This window comes from Zonotrichia albicollis, chromosome 3 (genome assembly GCF_047830755.1).
Source record: "Zonotrichia albicollis isolate bZonAlb1 chromosome 3, bZonAlb1.hap1, whole genome shotgun sequence".
NCBI lineage: Eukaryota > Metazoa > Chordata > Aves > Passeriformes > Passerellidae > Zonotrichia > Zonotrichia albicollis.
In genome coordinates, this window is record NC_133821.1 from 43,609,035 (window position 1) to 43,631,590 (window position 22,556).

General features: G+C 36.8%; 1 long non-coding RNA gene across 1 annotated transcript; it reads left to right on the top strand.

The window, feature by feature from the left end:
* The first annotated feature begins 261 nt into the window (after positions 1-261).
* LOC141728513 (uncharacterized) lies at positions 262-22,218 on the top strand. The gene is made up of 5 exons (XR_012579515.1): positions 262-475; positions 11,418-11,696; positions 14,907-15,048; positions 16,294-16,396; positions 21,455-22,218. It is a non-coding gene; the product is annotated as an uncharacterized LOC141728513 (long non-coding RNA).
* The last annotated feature ends 338 nt before the right edge of the window (positions 22,219-22,556 follow it).

Below are 22,556 nucleotides of genomic sequence, written 5' to 3' on the forward strand. Positions count from 1 at the left end.
GCAGTGGGCAAATAATTAATTTATTTTAGATTTCATTTTTATAGCAGTTTTATAAACTGATGCCAATTTGATAACAGAAGAACTTCTCTCAATAGAAATTACAGAATTTATAGCACAGAAATGGAAAAAATAATCAAGGAAAAATATTAGGATGAAATAATTTTTTATGTAGTAGGAAATATAGAAAAAAAATAGCACTCGGGAAAAGAAAAATCTCCACTTGCTAAAGCTAAGGCATACATTTTGAAGACACATCTGTTGCTTGCAAAGGGTAACCTATGCCAGTATTGATGGACTTCAAAATTTGTGAGTGGACTCTGAGAAGGTCTCTCCAGATGGTTCATGATGGCTTAAAAGAAGCTCCTCTGCCGTGGTCTTGCTTTGACACAGGGATGCTGTGAAATTCTGCACCTGATTTTCGTGTCCTGTTCTGTCACCTGTGAGCTTGTATGTCTTGGGTGATATCTTCCTTCAGGTAGGGGTTTGGATTTACTGGCGAGAATGCAGATATTTATGTTATCTCTGTAACTCTTCCTTCTGTCAGAAACATTATTGGTTGTTTGTTATGTTAAAAACTCTTGGCAATTCTCCTTTCAGAACAGCAGATAAGAATTCTTATTACTATTGTAAGGAATTCATAGCTTGCCTCGTTCTATAATCTATCCATCTTGTAAACCAAGAAAAAGCTATTATTATAGATGATTCAAGGCTGAACTTTTTAGTAAGCTGTCACTATGCCATCTTCATAAAATCAGTTTTCAGCTCTTTTCAAAAAGTAACATTTTTATCCAGAATAACTGCAAGGAATTTTGAAATTGTTTTAATATATCCTTAACAGGGAATCTACACTGAGGCTGCTGAGAATACAACATATTTGTTTACATGACATATGAATTGAAATTAAAGTAACACAATAAGCAGCTCAGGGTGAATTAATGCTAGTAAAATTGCATTTTTCATTTCAATAATTTCAAATAGGTGGTTTATTACCACGTCACTCAAACAGGTACCAGGATACCATGTCCAGCCAAAGCTCAGCATTTAAAAACTGCTAAGAAAATTTAAAAGAATTTGAAAACTAATGACATGTTGTTGAAACCTTACTTTGTATTAAAAGAATATATTGAAATACTCTGATCTCTTTTAGAAAGAAAGAATTAATATTTTTACCCTGTAATGTGGTAATTCAACACATAAAAGTAAATGCCTTTTGGGAGATCTGATGGATAAAAACAGAGCTGACAAACTAAAAATGTAAGCATAGTTTTAGCAGTAAGAAATATTACATTCTGTCATATTATTAAATTGGAATAATTTAAGCAATGAGTGCTAGATTCTCTGCTACTTTAGATCACAATTAAATATTCTTGTTCAGCTCACCTGCTAAAGAAATTAGAAAAATCCTGAACTCTGCATTAACTTGGTAGTCCAGATAGATGATCACAGTAAGATATTTCTGGTCATAAAACCCAAGCTTGTGAACAGTTTGGGTTTCTGCCTTTGAACCCCAGTATTGTGATCTGGAGACAAATGTTGGCTGTTAAGCATGGACAAGTACAAATAAAAAAAAATTAGGTGTCCCATGAGTAGTGGAACTGAAGAAGAAGGATTATTTATAGATTTATTCTGCCATATTTCCCACATCATTACACTTCTTGGCACCAGCTGCCTTGCAGATCCCTAAAATCTCACTTCTTCAGGAATATATTAGGTCGTCCTTATATGCCCAAGACCACAGTGATTCCTCCAGTTAATATTTTAAACTTTGTCATGTGGAAAACCCTAACAATAGAGAGCTCTTTCACTCAGTGACAAGTTTTAATGAGAATTTTATTAATTTACTCTCTCTGAGATCTTCATCTCTCCTTGAAACTTTTTGGAAAAGGCTATATGGACAAAAAGTTAGTGGAAGAGATAGGATAGGCAGAAAGGCAGATGGGCATAAAGAAAGTGCAGGAATTCACACAGTTACCATGCTGGAAATGAGCAGAGAAATTGTCCTTATGTATCTACTTGATTTATCACAAATTGTAATGAAAACTTCAAGAGCCTGAGACTGCTTCAATATGTATCAAGTCCAGAAAAGAGCCTATGCCTCTACCCTTTGCTTTACAATGGTACAGGACAGTACCCAAGGAATAACCTTACTCACAAAACAAATCCGAGTTGTACGAGACAGGTCCCTTTAGTGCACATAGAAGTGCTACACAACAGTTTGGGAAGGAAGTGGCGGGGGGAGAAGAACAGAAGAAGATTATATTTAGAGCTCTCAGAATATTTAGGGAGTAGAAATCTGATTGCCAACCTTGTAACTTGATCTACAAATCTGAAATGCACATATGGTTGATATTTTTCTATTACATAGCATTTATTTCTGGAAGTCTTTTCACTTTTGTCCCTTTTTGATCTGTAAAAAAACCAAAACATTTTTGGCATTAAGCTGAAATTTCAAATGAACATGAAACATTTAATTCCTTTTACTAGCCAATATGGATGGCTATCAGTAGGCACTCCAAATATAATATCTCCTTATGAATCATTGGTATGGGGCTGTAATTATAGTAAAATCTTTTTTACTTTTTAACACACAAAAAAGAAAGATAATGTGAGTTGAGGAAGCACTTTGTACCATGTATTTCGTTGGGGTTATCTATTTGTCAGTGACTTTTTAATCATAGCTAATTATAAATGATTCATCAGAATGTTTAAAATCCTACAGAAATGTCTAAATAACTCATGGTTTTTACTGTATAGTGCTGCTTTAGAAAATTATGCTCATCTTAAACCAGAAGAATACTCACACTTACCACTGTCTTATCTTCATATAATTGTTATCTTTTGTGTTGTTTTCAGTTTATTTATTCCTCACTATCCTTTATTTGTGCAAATCAATTCTAGGCAAGCGAGCCTGCCACTCCACCAGCTTCTTATTTCCTGTTTTCCAGTTGTGATAAAGCTAGAAGGCTTTCCAAATTCTACACAAGTCCCAGCTTCGTTTTGCATAGGGTACAGGTGAAAATTCATACTGTTTTTTCACTGTCCCTGTCCTTGCAAGTTTATTTTTTTGTGGAAGGGCTGTAATTAAATATTACTATAATAAGTCTTGAGCCTGCCTATAGGGTTACAGATAATCATGGGAATAAGATGAAAATGGATTTCAGATCTCCACATTTGATTAAACTTCCAACTGCACATTTAGAAGTTGAAGTTGTGATACTAGTTAGAAGGTGAATTCCCTGAGGTTTTCTGTGTTGTTAATGGTGTCTTGCCCTGAATCACCTTCTAGGAGAACCTGTCTGTCTTCTTTCACTTTGTGGTGATCTCATCAGATTTGCTTTTTAATTCAAAAATTAAGTTTGGGTGTCTAAATTTACTCAAGGTGAATATTGTCCTGTGCTTGTCAATTCCACTGCAATTTCTTTAATTTTTATGGAATAATTTGATCTTTCTGCTGATATAGAAGGAAAGAATATTTTAGTGCTGTGCTAGTTGCCATCTTGATTTGTTTCTTAGATTACATCAAAACAAAATAAATGTCCTTTGTTTCTTTTAGGGTGAAGAAAAAAAATATTTTTAGAGAAGTGCCCTATCCTGACAATAAACCACAGTCACTCGTGTTTATAAAAAAATGATAAATTGTCTATTCTTAATCCATTTCAAATTTTCCCACCATGTATGAGATGCCTCACAAATATTTGATAAATGTGCTTCAAAGCAAAATTCAAATCTTGCAATTGAATGGAAATAAGTCAGAAAACTGGAGAAAATGGTGAACAACGTTTGCACAGGTACACAAAACAATGCAGATTTTCATAAGACTTAAGCTTGAACCAAATTGATCTTTAGATGAGCTTGTGCAAACTGTAAGGTTGATATTTTCAGCTCAGAAACAGAATGGGACAGATAATTAGTGAATTCAATACCAAAGTGTTGGGGTTTTCCCCCTGGGGAGGATGCAGAAGCTTTTATTTGTGTTTCTCTGTGCTAACAATAGATTTTTCACAATATTTGTAGAAACAATACTTTTGAGATTTCTAGATCCTTGTAATATTTGATAGGATTGGATAATTAATTCAGAAGCTACTAGGAAGGATTGGAAGGTGAAGATACACTGATAGAATAAGACAGCTTTATACTCTAAGGAAACCTGGCTAAAACCTGAGAAATTTTGTTGCCCTCAACTTTAGAGGGCAGTGGAGTAGCAGAGCTTTTCAGAGTGCCTCTTCATACTTGTAAATAACAATGTCTTCTCTGCATCTTACTTCTCACAGTAAATGAAATGTAAACATAAGTTTCCCCAGCTTCAGCACAAGGGACCACACAGAACATCTGGTAACATTATTTTTAATTTCTTAGGAGTAGAGCAGCACAAGCTTTATGACTAACATTCAGTGTCTTTTAATCTTCTAGTAGAAATCTGTTTTATTTTATAAACAAGGAAATATGTCATAACCTAAGAGATTTCTTCAGGAAACAACAAAACAAGTAGATCCAGGTATAGCTCTTGCTGCTGGCACAGAAAAGGTACAAACACCTGAGCTTTGTCTCATTTATATCAAATAATACTGACTTAAATCTTTACTCTGCTACCCAGGAGACTGAACGGTATCATCTCAGCATAATCTGTGTGCAGTATTTCTCAGCCCTCAAACACTAAGTCCAAGTCTTAAGTCCATCAGCTGGGATAGGAGATTCATTGACATATCAAATGAATTAATCTCCTAAAGGATTTCAACACCTCTGAGGGGATTTGCCTTTTTTTTAATTGCTTATCTCCCTTTCACCATTAAGTGGTTGATGAACTTGCTGATTGCCAGTCTCACTTTTCTAAATTTTCCTAAAATACTGGGAAAGTAGTCCCTGGCTAGGAGGGACCAATTCTTTGGTGGATTCATTTCCTCTCCATGAGGTATGTTCCTGAAGCTAGAGGCATCCCCAGGGAGGGACACTAGGGTTTTATTTTCTTCACATTTTTGAAGCTCCCTGTGCTTTTTGAATCTCTATACATCTGCAAAACTATGTTTTATTTGTGGTACCAATTCATAAAGATCACCGACTTACACATAGAGAAGGTGATCCAAGAACTACTGACAAGGACAGTAAAATTCTTTGGAACTGCTAAAATCAACAAGAAGAATATTCTTAAGGTTCAGTTTCAAGATCCTGTGCTTGCTTTAGGCATGCCTGCAAGTAGTCATTATTAGTACTTTAATTTAAACTCTATATTTAGGAAGTCTTTCTTTAAATAGATAGTATAAGTTTGTTTCACTGCTTTTTGAAAATCTTGTAATTCTTGCTTTCTGTGTTTCCAATTATAATTAATGTTCTTTTAATTGCACTTTGGCCTGATTATGTTTACTCTCATAATGAAATCTTGTGTCTTCCACTCCAGAAATGTCTTTTTACTCTGTTAACTGCTCTTCTTGATGAAGCACCTACAGAATTTCATGTTGATTAAATTAATTCCTCCTTTATACAGTCTTTTGAATAAGGTGTCCAAAACAGTAATTAAATGAGAAAGACTTGAAGAAATAATTTTTGTAATTTTTTTTCTCCTATAAAATAATTCCTTTCTGTGACAACTCTATCACCATTTAGGGAGTTTAGTGTTTTTTTGTTATATTTTTCTTAAACTATGATTCCAGTAGAAGTATCTTCATATTGTTTTGTTATTTAAAATATTTCCCAAATTTTAATGCTGACATACTGCATTGTCTTCAGTAGGCTTGATTTTCACTTGTTCAAGAACTATTCTTTCTCTGTGTATACATGATCTTAATATAATTTTAGAGAACACAGTAAAAATTGAAGAAGGCATTCTAAATAAATTACCTCTTAGGGTTTATGCTAGGAAGACTTAACTAATAAATTCTCACTGAAATTTGAGGTAGTGGAGTTGTAAAGTACAAGTTTAATTTATACCATGTTGTTCATTTTAATTAAGTTAGTGGACAAGAAAATTCAAATTAAAGGTAGGTTAAAAAGAATGTCATTTATTTATCCATGAAAAAGACATCAATGGACCAGCAGAGTAAGCTTTTCTGAGCAACATGGACATTTTTCTTCTGAGCTGTGATGCAGAAAGTGGCATGAAATTACAGACAGATAGCTCAGCCAAGGTTAACATTAATTTCTTAGACTCTTCATTAGGACTGCAAGATTGCAAGGTGGTTTCATGGTTACATGTTTAGGTGCATATTTCCACAAAGAGAGCACCATAATTTACAGAAAATACATATTATATGTCGAGTAATTTGGGTGGCTTTTTCAAAGCTTGAACTGGTATTTCACATTATCAGTTTGGCAGCTCAGAAATGTTTTACAGAAATATACAAGTAACCTCTGGTATCCCTATATCATGCAACAACTTCAGACAATAAATCTAAAAAGAAAATAGTTCACCACACCATTCTTTCATATAAACAGCTGGTACTACAAGGGAATGGAACATAAGTACAGTGACTCTCTTTTCTGAACAAATGCTCTTGACATTTCTTCTGTTACATTTTTTCTGAGTAAAAAAGGCCACTACCAAGATAAAAAATATTGAAACATATTTGTAAAGAAAAGACAACAATATTTATTAATAATGAGCATACTGATAAGTCAGAGCTCAGCAAGAAGTTTACATTATTCAGCTTCCCTGGCAAATCTCAGCAACTTTGTTTTCCAGGAATTCAACATCTATGAAAAATGCTTCCCAAGTATTTTAAATGATGAGGATGATGTTTTACATATCCAAGGTTGCCTAACCCTAATTTGCTTGCTTTCTCATTTTTACTCTGTGGCATCTAAACATGATCTAAAGACAAGTATGTATTTAAACCTAAGTTCTGTTTTCCAAGACTGCTTCTATTAGTCTTGAATTTAAATAAGTAAATTCAAATAAATGTCTTTTTCACCCACAGTTAATTGAAGATGTTGATTTAAAATATTAATATTTCTAATTAGTAACAAAATGCTCCTAAATCCAGTCCCATGTTTCAGGACCTTGGAGAGAGCCTGTGGTTCCACCATGTGCACACAGGACCGGGCACCAAAAAAAACCCAAGCCTAGGACAAGAAGATAAGAGCAAAGTGACTGTGCTTTAATGAGATTGGTAATAATGCCTGGAGTCTTGAAGCACTATGAGATCCATCTTTTGAGAGAAAAACTGTTAAATTCCGTGGAGAATATCGTACATGAAATCATGTCCTGCATATTTTGGATGGTCTCCTGGCTCCTTCTGTTTGGTCAGTTTGAAGAAATCCAAAATAATTTATCCTAGTACGAATTTATTAATATTTTTCAGTTTGGTTTGGTTTTGGCTGTGATTTGGTCCAAAAGTAATATGGATCAAACCTTATTTTGGTAAAATCACCGAATAAAATTTACGGGAATATTCTGTTTAAAAAAAAAAAAAAAAAATTCAGCATAAACAAAGCAATAGCTTTGCCTGTTGAGACAGATCTGGACTAATTTGGCCTTCATTTCAAAAATGGCCAAGAAGACATCTGTATTTATATATGCACATTATATTACATCCATAGCAGTCTGTCTTTTCATTCTCTTACAACAACCACTTTTCTAAATGAAAACAGGGAAATTTTCAGAAAACATTAGCTGTAGTCTAGACATTTCTGTTTGTTGCTACTATTGAAAAGCTCATTTCAGACTGGCAGAGGGGAAAGTAGCAGCATTGATTCTGTGGCAGAAAGGTAAAGCAACTTGATTTGATAGTAAGCTGAACGAAGGTTGTCCCTGCTTATAGTCTCTAGGTATCTGGCACTCTAGCACCACTTAAGATCCAAAGTGTTTTTAAAGTAGATATGGAACCTGTAGAAGATCTCTATTTTCTAGAGTGGCAAGCATACCAGGGACACCTAAAATGGCATCAGTACCTGTGGTATCTGAACACCATCCTTTAAGGTTCATGGCAACTAGATATTCTTCTGCAGAAATAAAAGGGGGAGCTGGGTAAGCAGTTGTACACAATCAGGAATTGGAGTTACTCTGAAGATGTGTTATTTAGGACTCTTTTATGGCTTTTGAACATTGTACTTTGTAATAAGCCAGAGTGTTTACTTAAATAATTGCAGCTATAGCAGATAAATCATCATGACCCACGTCTCAGAATGAGTGCCTATTTTTTTCACTTGATTTCTGTCACCTTAAAAAATTTCAATCCCAAACAACCTTTTCTTTTGGTTGGTTGGTTGGTTGGCCGGTTTTTTGGGTTTTTTGTTCTCTTCTCTATTGAGGTAAAAGTAATTTAACTCTAATGCCTTTACTGATGACACTTAATGTTTACACATGGATCCTTAGGTTTCTGTTTTTTCCTGAGATAGTGGGAAATGTTGTCCAGGCTTGGTCCAATACCTGGATAACAAATTCATGGTCATAGGCAGACCAGAATCAGAGATCAGTCCAGGCTCAAACAGCTCCATCAGAAAGCCTGAGATCCAAGGCCATGAAGCAAAGAACAGTAAGTCACCACATGGAAACTGTCAGGCATGTGATACTATAGTCAGAGGGAAACCAATGTCAATGTCCAAAGCAGGTTGTAAGTAATAAAGCTGATGATCTGAAATACAGCTCTGGATACTCTCTGACTTGGGACCTTGCATAGAACAGAGCCTCTAAACAACATCTGCACCTCACATGAAATTGGTGACAAAATTTTCAGGTGTTTCTCTTGGGTGTTAGGACATGTCCTCCAAGGACACAAGAGCAGCCAAAGGATAGAGAAAGTGGGCTGGAAGACTTTCAGACTGGAACTGATCTTTTTTAGCAATCTTTTTTCTGTTCAATTAATGGTTGCAGTAACAAGCCAAGCAAAATCTTAACACAGACAACTGCTATCTATGAGACAGTGTTTGTGTCTGTAAAGGCAGTAGCCAATAGCTGCCTGCTGGAAGGATGAATCAGTTCCAGGTGCTGAGGGGATGATTCATCATCAGTTGGCCAATGACTCACTACAACTTTCTGTACTGGTTTGAGTCCAGCCTTTAAACATGTATATGTAGATGTTTGGCATCATACACTGACGCTACGTGTAGGAAAATTTTCTGAAAGATGATAAATTTAATGAAATTTAAAGATCCTCAGGCTATTTCTCTTAACCCTAATCCAGAGAAGGATGCTTCAGAAAGACATGGAACTGCAGAACTGTGGTGAAAGAACTATTACAAATGAGAAAAAACCAAAGAGAGACAAAATTCTGCTTGCTTTCAACCAAACTTAGGGAATTTTCACAACAACTTCCACCTTAAATTAAAATTACATAAGGCTAAACTTAATATAGTAAGTTGATGAAAGAATATATTTATAAAAGCACTGTTTCTATTCTTCACAAAGCACAAAAGTCAGTTACATCCCATGGAAAAGAAATAAAAGTATATTTGTTGGAGTCCAAAATTCATCAAATTTAGAGGCTCTGAGGGTCTTGGTTCTCTGAAGCTACACTTGGAATTTGTTCTTGTGTGATGATTTTTCAATTAAAGATGTACTGGAAAAAACAAGCAAAGATATCTAACAAAACTGCTGTACCCATATGATCGCTATTAATATTCTGCCTCATTATCTATCTGTTAATCTATCTGTCTGTATCTATCTCATTGCCTATCTGTTAATTATTATTATTCTGCCCATAGTAATGAGATTGGTCTCTTAGTCAGTACCCACTGGTCTTAATTGTCATCCTTCCCATTTCACTGTAACCCAAGGGAACATAGTCAAAGGTAAGTACATGGATTTTGTTTCATGTTGCTCTTCATGTTTAGATGTCAGTCTTTCTTTCACAGACAGTGTAATAGATGTCAGTCTTTCTTTCACAGACAGTGTAATAGGTCTGGATTTCTCTTGTGGCTTTCCCATTGTGCATTTCTTTTCTTCACCTTTTTTGTTAATTCAATGTGTGCTAGCTATTTGTACACATTTTCTTTTACTGTATGTACTTCTCTATATGTTTGGACCAAAAAAAAGCCCCTTCCATTTATTAATATGAACAGTTTCACAACTAATATATACATCGTGTATATGTATGTTTTTAAAATACCCTTACAATCTTACACAAAATTGAACCAGGGTATAAAACAACATGTAAAATGATGTGCATGTATGTGCATTAAATACGCTGATACATTTGAGTTATCAGAGGATAGAACAGGGCAGCTGAAATCTTTATGAAGTCCCACACCTACAGTTGTTGACAAAAAATAAGGTATGTTTTATGGCAGTCCTATCATGGAGTTATAGCAGAAAACTGAGAAGGAGCTGACACATTCAGCTTCAGTTAACACAAAACCAAGTTGAGGGAGAAACCCATCATGCCTTGAAAGCTAATCTGGGAAAGGAAGCCTTTAGTTTTGCATTTAATGTACACCTTGCCTTTTGACTGGCATCCTTTAATGTAACTGAATTTCGGTATAAACTCCTCTGTGAACATTTGTGAATTTCAAATGGATCTCACAACTCATAGGTATCTGTTTGAAATTTCTTTTAACTTACCTGTGTGAGTATAAGAGAGGTGAAAAATGATCATATTCACTGCTTTTTCTGTGTCTGAAGTCTCACAGCTGTTAGTGTTATCCAAATAAAGCTCAGCCCTTCCAATTCATTTGCGTAGGGATGTGCAATAAGAGCTCCATCCTTCATTCACAAACGTTATCTGTAGGATGTTTATCTGCCAGTAGAGGCACAGCCCTGCAGAGGATTGATTTCTGCTGTGTTTACTTCACCCCTGAGGTGGAGGCAGTCCCCTGGCCCTGCTCCCCACTGAGCCAGAGGCAGCCAGAGTGACAATCTGACTCTCCTCTGCTTTCACCCAGCCTGCCCCAGGGCCCAGGGCTTGCCTGGCAGCCACTGGCCCAGGTCTGAATTTGGCCATTGCCTCCAGACTTGCTCCAACCTTGCTGAACAGCAAAAGCAGGTTGGTGAGGGGTGCAGGGCATCTCTCCTGGTGACCAGCTCTGTGCTTCAGCCATCCTCCCTCCTCATCCTCCTCCCTTTGCCCTAAATGACCCTCCTGCTGTTATACCCCACCCTTTGAATTGTGTCAGCCCTTTCCTATCCAGACACGTGTAAATCATTATCCTTCAGAAAATAATTTGAATGGTTGCAATTAGATAAATATAATTAGATTAATAATTTATAATATCTAATTAGATAAATTTATTAGATAAATCTAATATCCAGACAATTTGCCTTTCAAATATTCCAGTCTTCAGCGGAGAACATTCCATTCTTCAAACCCTAATTATTTGAAGCAACAACAGTAACACATCCATAGGGTTTTCCACATCTTCCATCAAGAGAGGAATGTGCTTGGTTTGCTTGGTGGTTGTGGCATATCTAGGAGTCAGTCATGGAATGTGGTAGTTGGTACCTGATTTAGAAATCATCTAGATGAATTTTTCTGCCTTTTTTTTTCTTGCAGGAGTTATAAGGTCAGAGAACTGAAAATTTTTCCCTGCTATAATGGCTTATTCAAGATTTTGTTTCCAGTGAGACTCTTGAGCCAAGCTCAGGGAGTATATAAACAGGACTGAAGCAGCCCACCTAGGCATGCATACTTCATATTGCTTGGAAATCCCTCCACATCACCTCTAGAAGTTCTACAGCCTTGGGCAAAGTAGGAACTTTGACACCATCCTTGCTGGTACCAGAAATATCCTTCAAAATAACCATGCCAAGTTGTAAACAATTGTCATGAAAGGTAAGAAAAAGCATCGTTGGATTAACAAAACTTGTGAATATTGGTACACTGAAGTCCTCATGATCTGTTACTTGTTCACTGTGGTATTAAGCCTTCCTCAGATGGAAAATTTGAGAAATCTTATCAAATATTGTAAAAGTCATCCAATGACAAGCAAAAATGCCTTCCAGCAGGTAAAAACTGGGATGCAAGTTGGGTGTATGTGCTGTGTGAATGAAGATTTTACCTACACTCTCCTTCATTTTTCAGCTCTGCTTTCCCTTAAGGTGCAAAAGAAATGTTTACATCTCATAAGTTTGCCATCTAGGAGGAGGTCTGCCCAAGACACCTGATCCAAATCCCGTTCTGGGTCTGCTGCAGCACAGCCTGAGCAGCAGCACTGAACATGCATTACTGCTGGTCAATCACAACTTTCAGAAATGTGACAGAATGCTCTTTTGGACCAAACCTGGCCAGTTCCCGTGGCTTTCAGGGACTGACCTGTACCAGTGCAAAATGCACAGACGCTCAAATACACATCCAAACCTTTACAGCAATTTTGTCCTCACTGTCTCATTTTTTTTAATGAGTAGTCCCACTTGGAAATAAGGTAATTCCACACCTCTTAATATATATATATATATATAAAAAAGGTTTTTGTTATGCTTTGAGGATGTGTATTTTAAACACTGATTTTTTTTCCCTCACTTCTCATTGGCATTTTAATCTGTATGGGAATTTGACTATTTCCATGTTTTTCACTCTTATGCTGTTCCTTTTCACAATAGCTGAAGAAAAGAGCTACAAACAGAAAAATAACTTTAAAATATTACAGCTAGATAGAGGAAAAATACTAATGAAGAAATAGAAGTTGTAAAAGAAAGTTTGTTATAAGAAATCAATTATAATTATCCAAAGAATGAACTTATGAAAATTCTTTAGTAGGCCACTGCATTTTTTCCCATTTTCTTGTGTTCCTGCTTCCTTTATAAGTTAAAAAAATAGACTGTCTATAATCTAACTATAAAAAATCAACATAGCACCTTGGGATTGGAGATGAGCTCCTTCTCACTCCACACAGGGTTTGAAATGTAAAATTCAGGCTCTAAGAAATATCTGTGCACCTACAATCTTCATAAGTCTTTACCAAATCACACAAAGTGGATGAAAAGAAGTATTTCAGCAGGATTCAGATCAAGCCACAAAAGGAAGAATTCTGAAGATCTGATGCATATATAATCCATTAAAACTGAGGAAATTGATCTATTGATGAGGTGTGGCATTGCTGTAATTCAAACATAAGCAAACAACTCTCAAGTCATATTTTAAGCAAACAGATGTGTGAAACTAAGAATTGCTGAGTAAAAAAATTACTACTGTGTATCATTGTACCTCCATCATTAGAAACTATCTTTTTCCAGGGTCTCCTCCTTGGCTTAAAATTTCTTGAGGATTGCTGATTTTTATACTGACTTTAAAATGTGCTCTTTTTCTTAATAAGAAAGTTCTTATTTTCTTAATAAGAAAATTCTTTTTCTTAATAAGAAAATTCTGAACTCACAGACTTTTTAACAATTAAAAGTGAGGGAGAAAATTGTCCTAATGCAGGTTAACTTGCATGATTTTCATCGGGAAGCCCAACTATTTAGTAATTCAGCTGATTGCATCCTTGTCAGCAGAGAGGCCCACCTCACCACTCAGGATGACACTTTTCAAGGTGACGCTAATGGGAGCGACTTCCAGCCCAGTCTCGGAGGGGCCTCCTGCCATAGCCCTGTGCACAGAGCTCAGGTGATTCTTAATCTGTGTCCGTGGCAGGAGCCTGATGCCAAGATACCCCTATTAAAAATTCACAAGTGCTATAAAAGTCTCAGCGTATCTGCAGTGAATGTGTTTATATTTACAGGCTTGTACAAACCCCCTCCTTTCAATATCTCAGAGATTTTCTTTTTCCTTTCCATTCACTCCTCATTCTTATTTCGTTCCCATCCAGATTCTTTTTTCCCCTCATTTCCTTAGCTCAAAATGTTTTCTTTGCTTCTCCCTTTATAAGTTCAGTACCTACTACCTTTATAAAATACAGCCCTTAGGATCTTTTTTCCCCATGCTGGTAGTTATGGAAGCACTGAGGGACAAATGCTAGCAAGGTCACTGCAATTCCTCTATGCCCTACTTACTCTAGCTACAACAAGAGGAAGAAGTTTAATCCATTCTTATTAAATACTTTGGGATCTATGAATAAAAAAATGCCATGTATGTCTCAAATAGTAATAACTTGCAATTTTTTTACTTGCAAATTCTGCTATTTAATATTTGAAGTCAGCCTGCTTTCCATCCCTGTCAGTACTGATTTACAGCTCATGTCCATTTGTGCTGGTTTATTCTCTCGAGGATAACAGTGTCTGTCCTTACCTTTGGAAGTGCAATGACTCTTTTGGCCTTGTTTGGATTATATAACACCTACTTCTAATAATTTATGGTTTTTATGAAGGAAATGGATCCATTTGATCCAGTTGAAGGTTCCATTATCCTAGGTAGGGCTTCTAGATTTCTTTTGGATTGTATGGGTGCAAATATCCACACGTGTTTCCACTTGCAGATGTTCGCCTTAATCTGGCTGCAATTATTTTCTGATACTCATCTTGATATCCAGAGTTTATGACCATGTTCTGTAATTCTGTACAGATTATATACATACAATCCATTCTATGTCAGTACATTGGGTAGATAGGGTTTTGCTTGCCACTAAAATAAAAGACTGATTTTCTAGTTTTACTAAATACCTTTTAGTAAGTAGCAATTATCTGGATACTAGATACCTTTACTAGATACCTTTTAGTAAAACTAGATAGTTTTACTACTAACTAGATACCTTGTTAGTCCCAGGGTTGTGGGTTCGTTTCACACTGTATCAGTCGGGAGATGCGGAACACCAGACATCGACAGAGCATTGTGAGAGATGGACAAGCAGCAAGTTAGCTCTGATACAGCTTACATTATCCATTTTAAATTCTGAAAAACATTTCTTACTAGGGTTTTTTCTTATTTTCTGTTTTGTGTTGGAGAAAACCAAATTGAACTGCTAAAAGAGTAACTGAGGTTTCAGGGGGTTAAAGTTAGAGAAGTTGAACCAGATTCTCCAAGGCATTTGCAGGAAATTGTTCCACTGATTTTTTTTTTAATTCAATATGTTCCTAACATAAAACGTATATTGTTTCATGTGTTTTGCAGCACAGATTTTCCTGGAAGAGGGAGGTTCTACAGGAGTAAGCCACCTAAAAAGACCTTTGAGGGTCTAGGCCTTTGCTCTGTACCCCCTTCATGAAGCCTTTTATTGCTCTCCTGAAAAGTTCAAGAGTTTACTGGGACTGAGGTAATCATTTTTGTCTGGGAATCTTTCATGAAGACAGATGGCCATTGCTCATCACATTAGTAAGAAGGCTAATATTTCTGGTCTTCAGCTGTTAATAGTAGTATATTTGGAGAAACTCTAACTTCAGGTATCAACTGTGTTTCTCCTGTTCTTTCAATCCAAGAATTTATAATAATGTACTGAATTTAGGAATATAATTAGGACTATACAGATCATCAAATCTTATTGAAGTGAAAAATCAAGAATAGTGTCTATTTTAAAAAAAGGACCACCTCCACCTCCAAAATAGTTTTTATGAGACTAGGGAGTTAGTAGTGGATTTTTAATAATTTTTTTCAATATTTTCTCAAGTTTGTAAAAATAATTTTTTGTTTGAGTTTACTTGTTAACACATTCATAAAACCATTATTGTTTTTAGTTGCAATTTTTCATCAAAAGACAAAAGAAATTGCTACTCCTTTGCTTTCTTTCAACCTTGTGCATTATTGTTCATAATTTTGACAAGCTCCAAAACAACTTCTGCTCAAGTAGCTTGAAACTGTAAGCCTCATTCTCTTCAATTTATTCTTCACTAGAGGGGCTCAGCAAAGTGTAATTTACAAGTTTACATTTAGCCCAATAAAATGCAACATGGTTACCTCTGGTGACAACTCATGGATACCATTTTAATACGCTAAAACAAAGTTTTAGGAAGAAAGAAATTTGTAGGATCTGTTAACAAGTAAGAAACTCATGCAAAACCATGAGACTGCCATGAGCTCAGTGAGCAAAGTTCAGGCTTTGAAATGTTTTTTAGTGCAATCCTGCTCATTTCTGTTGTTTTACACATAAGCAAATGGCTTGCCAAGTTATTTTGGGTATAGTTTGTGTTTTTCTGTTGCAGGTTGTGCAGAACTGAAAGAAAATTATGAGTTACTTTGTGCACGCTGGCTGCAGATTACTGGAGCCCACAAAGAGAGGATTATTACTTTAAGTGGAGAATGGGGGTTATTCTGTTGATAATGCACTACAGTAACCTCTGTTCATTCCTTTCATTCCTTTGAAGAAGCTCAAAATATGCTCACGCACCATCACAACCCCTGCCAGGCTGCATTGCCTACAGCAGCCACAGGCATCCCACACCTGCTGCCTGCTAAGCTCCCACTGAACAGCAGAGTGGAGTGGCCCTTGCAAGCAAAGGCCCAGACAATCCCTCTCCTGGCCCAACCACCTTCTGGAAGTTCACCAAATCTCTCTTCATTTCAGGCCTTTAAGACCCTTCTGTCATGTGAGGCAATGCCTTCAGCCTACCAATGTGCTGAGGACTCTGCTCTGAGACTTTTCTGCCTGCCACACTCAGGCCGAGGAGGTAAAAAAATCACATAATTTCCTTGATTAAGGGAGAGGAGATAAATCTCTGAAATTTAAAGAGACACTGTTGAATATACAGGGAAAGTACAGCAACAGGTATTTCTCTTATGGTGGATAGTTCATATTTTAATCACTGGCATAACAAGTCATGGTGTTCCATATTTCTTTGATAAATTATTTTTTGATCTTACAGAGAATAGATGTTCTCCATATGATAGCTTGCCATCAACCTGAGTTCTATTTACAGCTCTGTTTATTCACTCAAAACTCTCAGTGATCTATCCTGTATGTTTGTTTTCCCCTTGGGATTTCTACTTAAGTTCCTAGGAAAAAGAAAGGAAATGCAGTTTTTGAGACCTTGATGGTCAAGCCCCTGTTACAAGAAATCATGTTTGTCCAAGTGATTATGATGGGCTAAACCTTCAGCAAACAGAAGCCAGTGCCACTCTGCTGAAATCAATGGTGGCATTTTAAGGCATGTCATAGCTGAAAAGTCAGATAATCACAGTTAGGAAGGAGGAACTCTACCACTGCCCATGAAACTACCCAAAAGGAGGTTATAATGAGCTGCAGGTAAATCTCTTCTGCCATGTCTCAAGTGAAAGAATGAGAGGAAATGGCCTTCATTTGCACCAGGGGACGTTCAGATTAGACATTAATTTTTATTTTTTCACTGAAAGAATGGTTAGGCATTGGAATAAGTTGCTCAGGAAAGTGGTAGAGTCACTGTTCCCGGAAGTGTTGGAGAGGAATCTGGACATGGCACTTCAGGATATGGTTTAGGGGTGATTATGTTGATGTTGGGTTGACAGGTGGCCTACATGGTCTTAAAGGTCTCTTCCAACCTTGACACAGAATCTGTGATTCTGTAAAACTTTGATTCTCCTCATGGCAGTGTGAATCAAACTCTGAATATCAAGCCATTAATGTCACCATTTTCACTGCAGGACTCCAGCTGTGCATTTCACTTGTCCTTTACAACACTCATGACCACAAACAGCTGGATTGGAATGTTTTAGGGAGGGACCTAAGACAAGGCAATTCAGGCCAACACCTTTTACCAACCATTTGTTTAGGGTTCTCGGTGTAAAACATTCAGCTTTTGTTTTCAAAGACAGAGAGCGTTCTTGGAATTCCCCAACATTTGGCCATTTTGCCCTGTGTTCATTTGCTTTGAACACATTTTGCCCTGTGTTCAAAGCAGGAGTTGCATGGAGATCAATCTGGAACAGGGAATGCTGATTTCCCTGAACCACCTGAGCACCCTGTACCCCGAGGAAAGCCCTGCTGGCCAGTGCAATGCCATCCAACACTTGCTGAACAAAACCCTGAAATACTAGTGCAGTCTTGCAGGATGTAGGACTTCTGACTAACATAAGATACAAAATACTGGATATATCTACATTGTGCCTGAAGCACTGGACTAAGGATCCTCTCCAAAATAAAGGCACTCTCAGGATCAGCACCTGACAGTGGTGTGGACTGAAGGTCCTTGAACCCAATTCTGCCTCCCACAGACCTCATCCTCCTTCCAGGTGAGCTGATGGAGCCTGGTTGTGCACAGGGAACCATGGCAGAGCAAGGTGTGAGGTTTTCCTCAGTTAAGATGGGCACAGCCTGGGAGGTGCTGAGGCATTTTAGATTTGGGCATGGTCTATCTTGCCTCCAGGCAGCACCACAGAAACCAGACAGAAGAAAATCATAGTCTGATCTGCTTACTGCAAGCTTTCCTTGAAACCTACAGCACAGACAGTAAGGGAAATGATCAATACCAAGGTTAAGGAATTGCTGCACTTTGCAAAAACCTATTGTTTTCATGGATGTAATTGTGAAAGCATTTTTCCTCTAGCAGACTTTTGTAAAGACAGATTATATGCATTAGGCATCTGGTAAATTTCTAGCAAATTGGTTCCAAACTTGGAGCTACTAAAAAAGAAGGGTTTGTACCCTTCCCCTGCACTTGTGCTTCCATAACATCTCCTGCTACAGACAACCCATCCTTTGCACCAGAGGGGCAGTCTTCACCACAGCAAGTGGTGTGGGAGCAAGATTTCAGCGAAGGGAGTCAAATAATGAGCCAGCTGTCCTGTATATAAATAATAACGTGGTTCCTGTGATCATGTTCAATCTACAGTTTTCCTTTGGAGAAATGGGGATATCGCTCCAGTTCATTGACACAGTCAGTCCTGTGAAACTCAATTTCTTATGTCCCCTCCTTGACTACTTCATATTCTCTTTACCCTCCCATCAGATGAAAAGCTGTGAACCTTTCTGGTCATATTTTGAGCCCCCAAATATCCAAGCCTTCTGCCAGCATTTCTCCATACTATACTTTTACTTTATTTTTTTTTCTTGCCATCCCAGACCACCCAGGTTCTCCTTTCCTCAAAGGCAATTTGATTAGATATCACTTCTGATTTGAAGTTTTTGAATAGTTCTTCTTCCCAATGAGGGAAAAAGGAGCATTCAACAGCAATTAAGGATATACCTTAAGTTAGTGAATATTTATGTTCTGCTTCAAAGAGGATCATGATTATTGGTAAATGACAATGTCATTATGACCTCACAGTAAGCAGAATGGTTTATTTCAAGCAACATCTCAAGGAAACTCTTGTAAAAATCAAGTGACACAGCATGGCTTCCAAAGAGCTGCTGCAAATTTTTTCCTGTAATTCCTGTTCATGTTACAAGTTTTTATTGAAGTTGGTGCTTGCATATTAAAAAGATTTTTAAAAACAGTGGAAAACGGAAGGAAATAATACAGTATTTTTAAAACTTATGATGAGAATAGAACAAAATCTATGTATTTTTGAAAACCATCATATTAAATACAGTCATAAATATGTACTTCTGACCCAGTATTTCTTTCATTTATGATAAAAAATCATCCCTGTATAAGATGAACAGCAGGAGTCCTATGTACCATGACAACCCCGCTGATAAAACGATTAAGGACTTTAAACTCCATTTGACTTGTGCAGGTCTTCTGCATGGGGATAGCTTTCTGTGACAGTGCATAATTATACACAGTTTCAGTGTTTCAGCCTTCAGAAATTTCTTTGGTGATGAATAGTTTTGATGTCAGAATCTTTCTTGATCTTTCACGAGTTTTGCCATTACAAAGACGACATTTAAATCAAGAGATAAAGTCTCTTCTCTAGATCTGTACAAAAGCATGTCTTTGAATGGATTAAGGAATTCAATAAATGTCTCTGGCTATGCCCTTATTAAGCAATCATACCTTTAATTCTCTGCCTAAATGGAGAAGACCCAGCACTAGCACTGAATGTGTGTTGCCATGTACCTTACCTTACTTATATCTGAATGAAGGATTTAAACTCATTTCAGATTTCTGCCCTTAGAGATGCCCATCCCTACAGTTGAAATACGTTAGAAGGAGAAATTTAGATGTGTCTGCAAATTAGTGCTTTAAATGTTGGCAGGCTTATCTTCTCACCACCACGCTTGTTCCTCTATTATCACCTTCTCTCAGCTTTGACTTCAGTGCATTTCTAAATAATGTCACTGCATCAGCGACAGCACAAGTCTAGAGATATTAAGCATCTCGAGTAGGACAGCAAATCCAATGTGCAAATAGTTTCTTTCTTCTTTGTTGCTGTATTCAGCACTAAGTGCTGCTCGATCCTCCCATTTAAATCCCATCAAGTCAGAAAATCATTGCTCACCCTGAATACTGGCCCAGGTGTTTACCCGGGAATGACTGGAAACAGAGCAGATAAAATGCTCTCACTGCAAAGGGGTTTCCTGCCAAAAGACACCTTGGCTTTCCAGCCAGGCAGCTCACCATGAGCAGTGGCAGGAGAGAAGGGTCTTGACCAAGCACTGTATCACGTAGCAGAGCCCCACAGTGTAACAGACAATGGGTTAAAGAGCAAAATACAAGGATCAACATTCCTCAAGTTGGACAGGAGCTTCTAATAACCCCTTAGTGCTGACAGGAACTATACAGAAACAAATGTAAGTGAAAAAGCACTGGGTCAAAACAAACACAGACATTTTAATTTTTGTACTTCTGGACTGTTACATAACTTCTAAAATAATGGTCTTTGAGAAGAGCATTCCCCAAACCACTATTTCTTTCTATTTCATTATGAAGTGAATCTGTACTTCTGATTTTACATGACTTGCTGAGATGATAAAATTGAAGAGTCACTGGTTCATCATTATGACTCTATATTGTAAAGTCAAACAGAAAGAAAAGTGAGCCGGGGGGATGCAAGTCCTTCTTTTCACACAAAACAGCTGTAGCACTTTGCAAGGAAGAGGAATAACCAGGCAAGGAAGATTAATAATCTGGCAAAGACAGTAAAATTTTTCTCACCAGTTTATAAAAGTACAGACTCAAAGCCATGCCAGAAAAGAACTGTGAATTCAATACACCTGTGATCATGCTTCACAGAGCTTTAAATAATGAAAACCTGCAGCTATTATCTTTCAAAGAGAACTGTTGGTTTTACACTTATTGGTTTTTTACTTCAGTTTATAGCATAGTATAGAAAAATAAAGTTTATAGAAAAGTATAGAAAAATAAATAAGTGTTTAAACGTTTAAAAAGACATGTCATACCCCTGATTTAAGTTATGCTCATAAATGCAATTATATTGGTATTTAAAAGAAGCTTGGGATTTAAAACAAATTGGATATCCAAAGGGAGCTGGTGAGTGCTGAGGGGGAATGCATCTTGCACATCTTAGAAAAGCCCTCATAAGTATATATTAAACAAAGAAGCTATTGGATTAACATTTATTGAGTACTGAAAAAGATAAAAAAACCCAGATTTGTACATGTTCTATATTTTAGCCAAATTATAACTATCCACCATGACAAATTTTAAAACAGTTTTTAAATCTTCTACAAATTGTAAATACCAAAATCTAAGATCAGAAAATAGAGCATCTGAAAAAGCCTACTTGGAAGAGGTCACAGTATACAAATAAATGTATGTACACATGAACAAATAAATAAGACATGCACAGATAAGTACAACATGAAAGATATAAAATATAACATATAAAGGTTTAACTTTATTTTTCAGGCTAGTTTAAACTGGAAGTTACAATGACTACAGGAAAAATGAACAAAAAGTCATTTAATTATATATTTGCTACCTCTTGAAATCCAAGAAGCTGTGCCTGAGAATGCTTTAAGTTTACAGACACATGTGAAGAGCACAAAGAGACTTTTGCTTGGCTTGTGTCTACTGGGGGAATGCAAAGGAAAATAAGAATTACCAGTATATTATCCGTAAGTATTGGCAAAAGTGGTAGAATTAAATGAATAGAGTTAGAGGGAGTTCTTTGTTCCCCATGACATCAAATAAGACAATTAGAGGAGAAAGACAAATCTTTCATTTGAAATACTGAGCAGATGCTTGCAGAGTATGAGCCTTCTTGCACAATGTTTTTGTTTTTCACTACTGAAGGGCTACAAATAAAGTAAGAATGAAATAAATTTACTTGATTTTAATCAGGTGTTATCTTTCCTCATTGACCTCTGCCATGGTGTACAACAAGTGTGATTTTGAAGGATTTTTAGCAGTGTGAAAAATCCTTAGGTATAAATGTGCATTTTGAAGTGTACTAAAAACTAGCAGAAGCTACAACTTGGCTGTAGGAGGAACGAAAGATCCAACCAGTATTTGTGATTTTACCACCTCATTAAACAGGGGATTCAGTAAAGATAAAGAATCCTCAAGTGGCTCTATACAAAACACAGCAACCCTGCCTGACCCTTGGCCTGAGAGAGGGAAGACTCATTGCTCGAGGCTCCACTTCCTTCCAGTGACCTCCCAACAACAGTTCTGTCCTGAAATAATTTCTATCTCTTGCAATTTTGCGCTTTAGCTGTATTTGACATAAAATGCCAAGTACTGTGACTGAGATTTACTCATGCTTGCAAACATTGCTTTTATTTGCATTGACTGAATCCCCTTGGGCTTCTCTTATTTTGTCTGTAACGAGACAAAGTATAGCCATAAATATTCATGCTGCTGAAAGGGACACCAAGAGGGAGTGCAGTGCGTGACACCCCAAACAGCCCCATCCACATTTTTCAATTACTTTTGGTTGCACCATGTCTTGGGTTGAAAAGATAATTTGATCTTTTGCTCCTTGGTTCCTGCCTAACGAGGCTGCCAA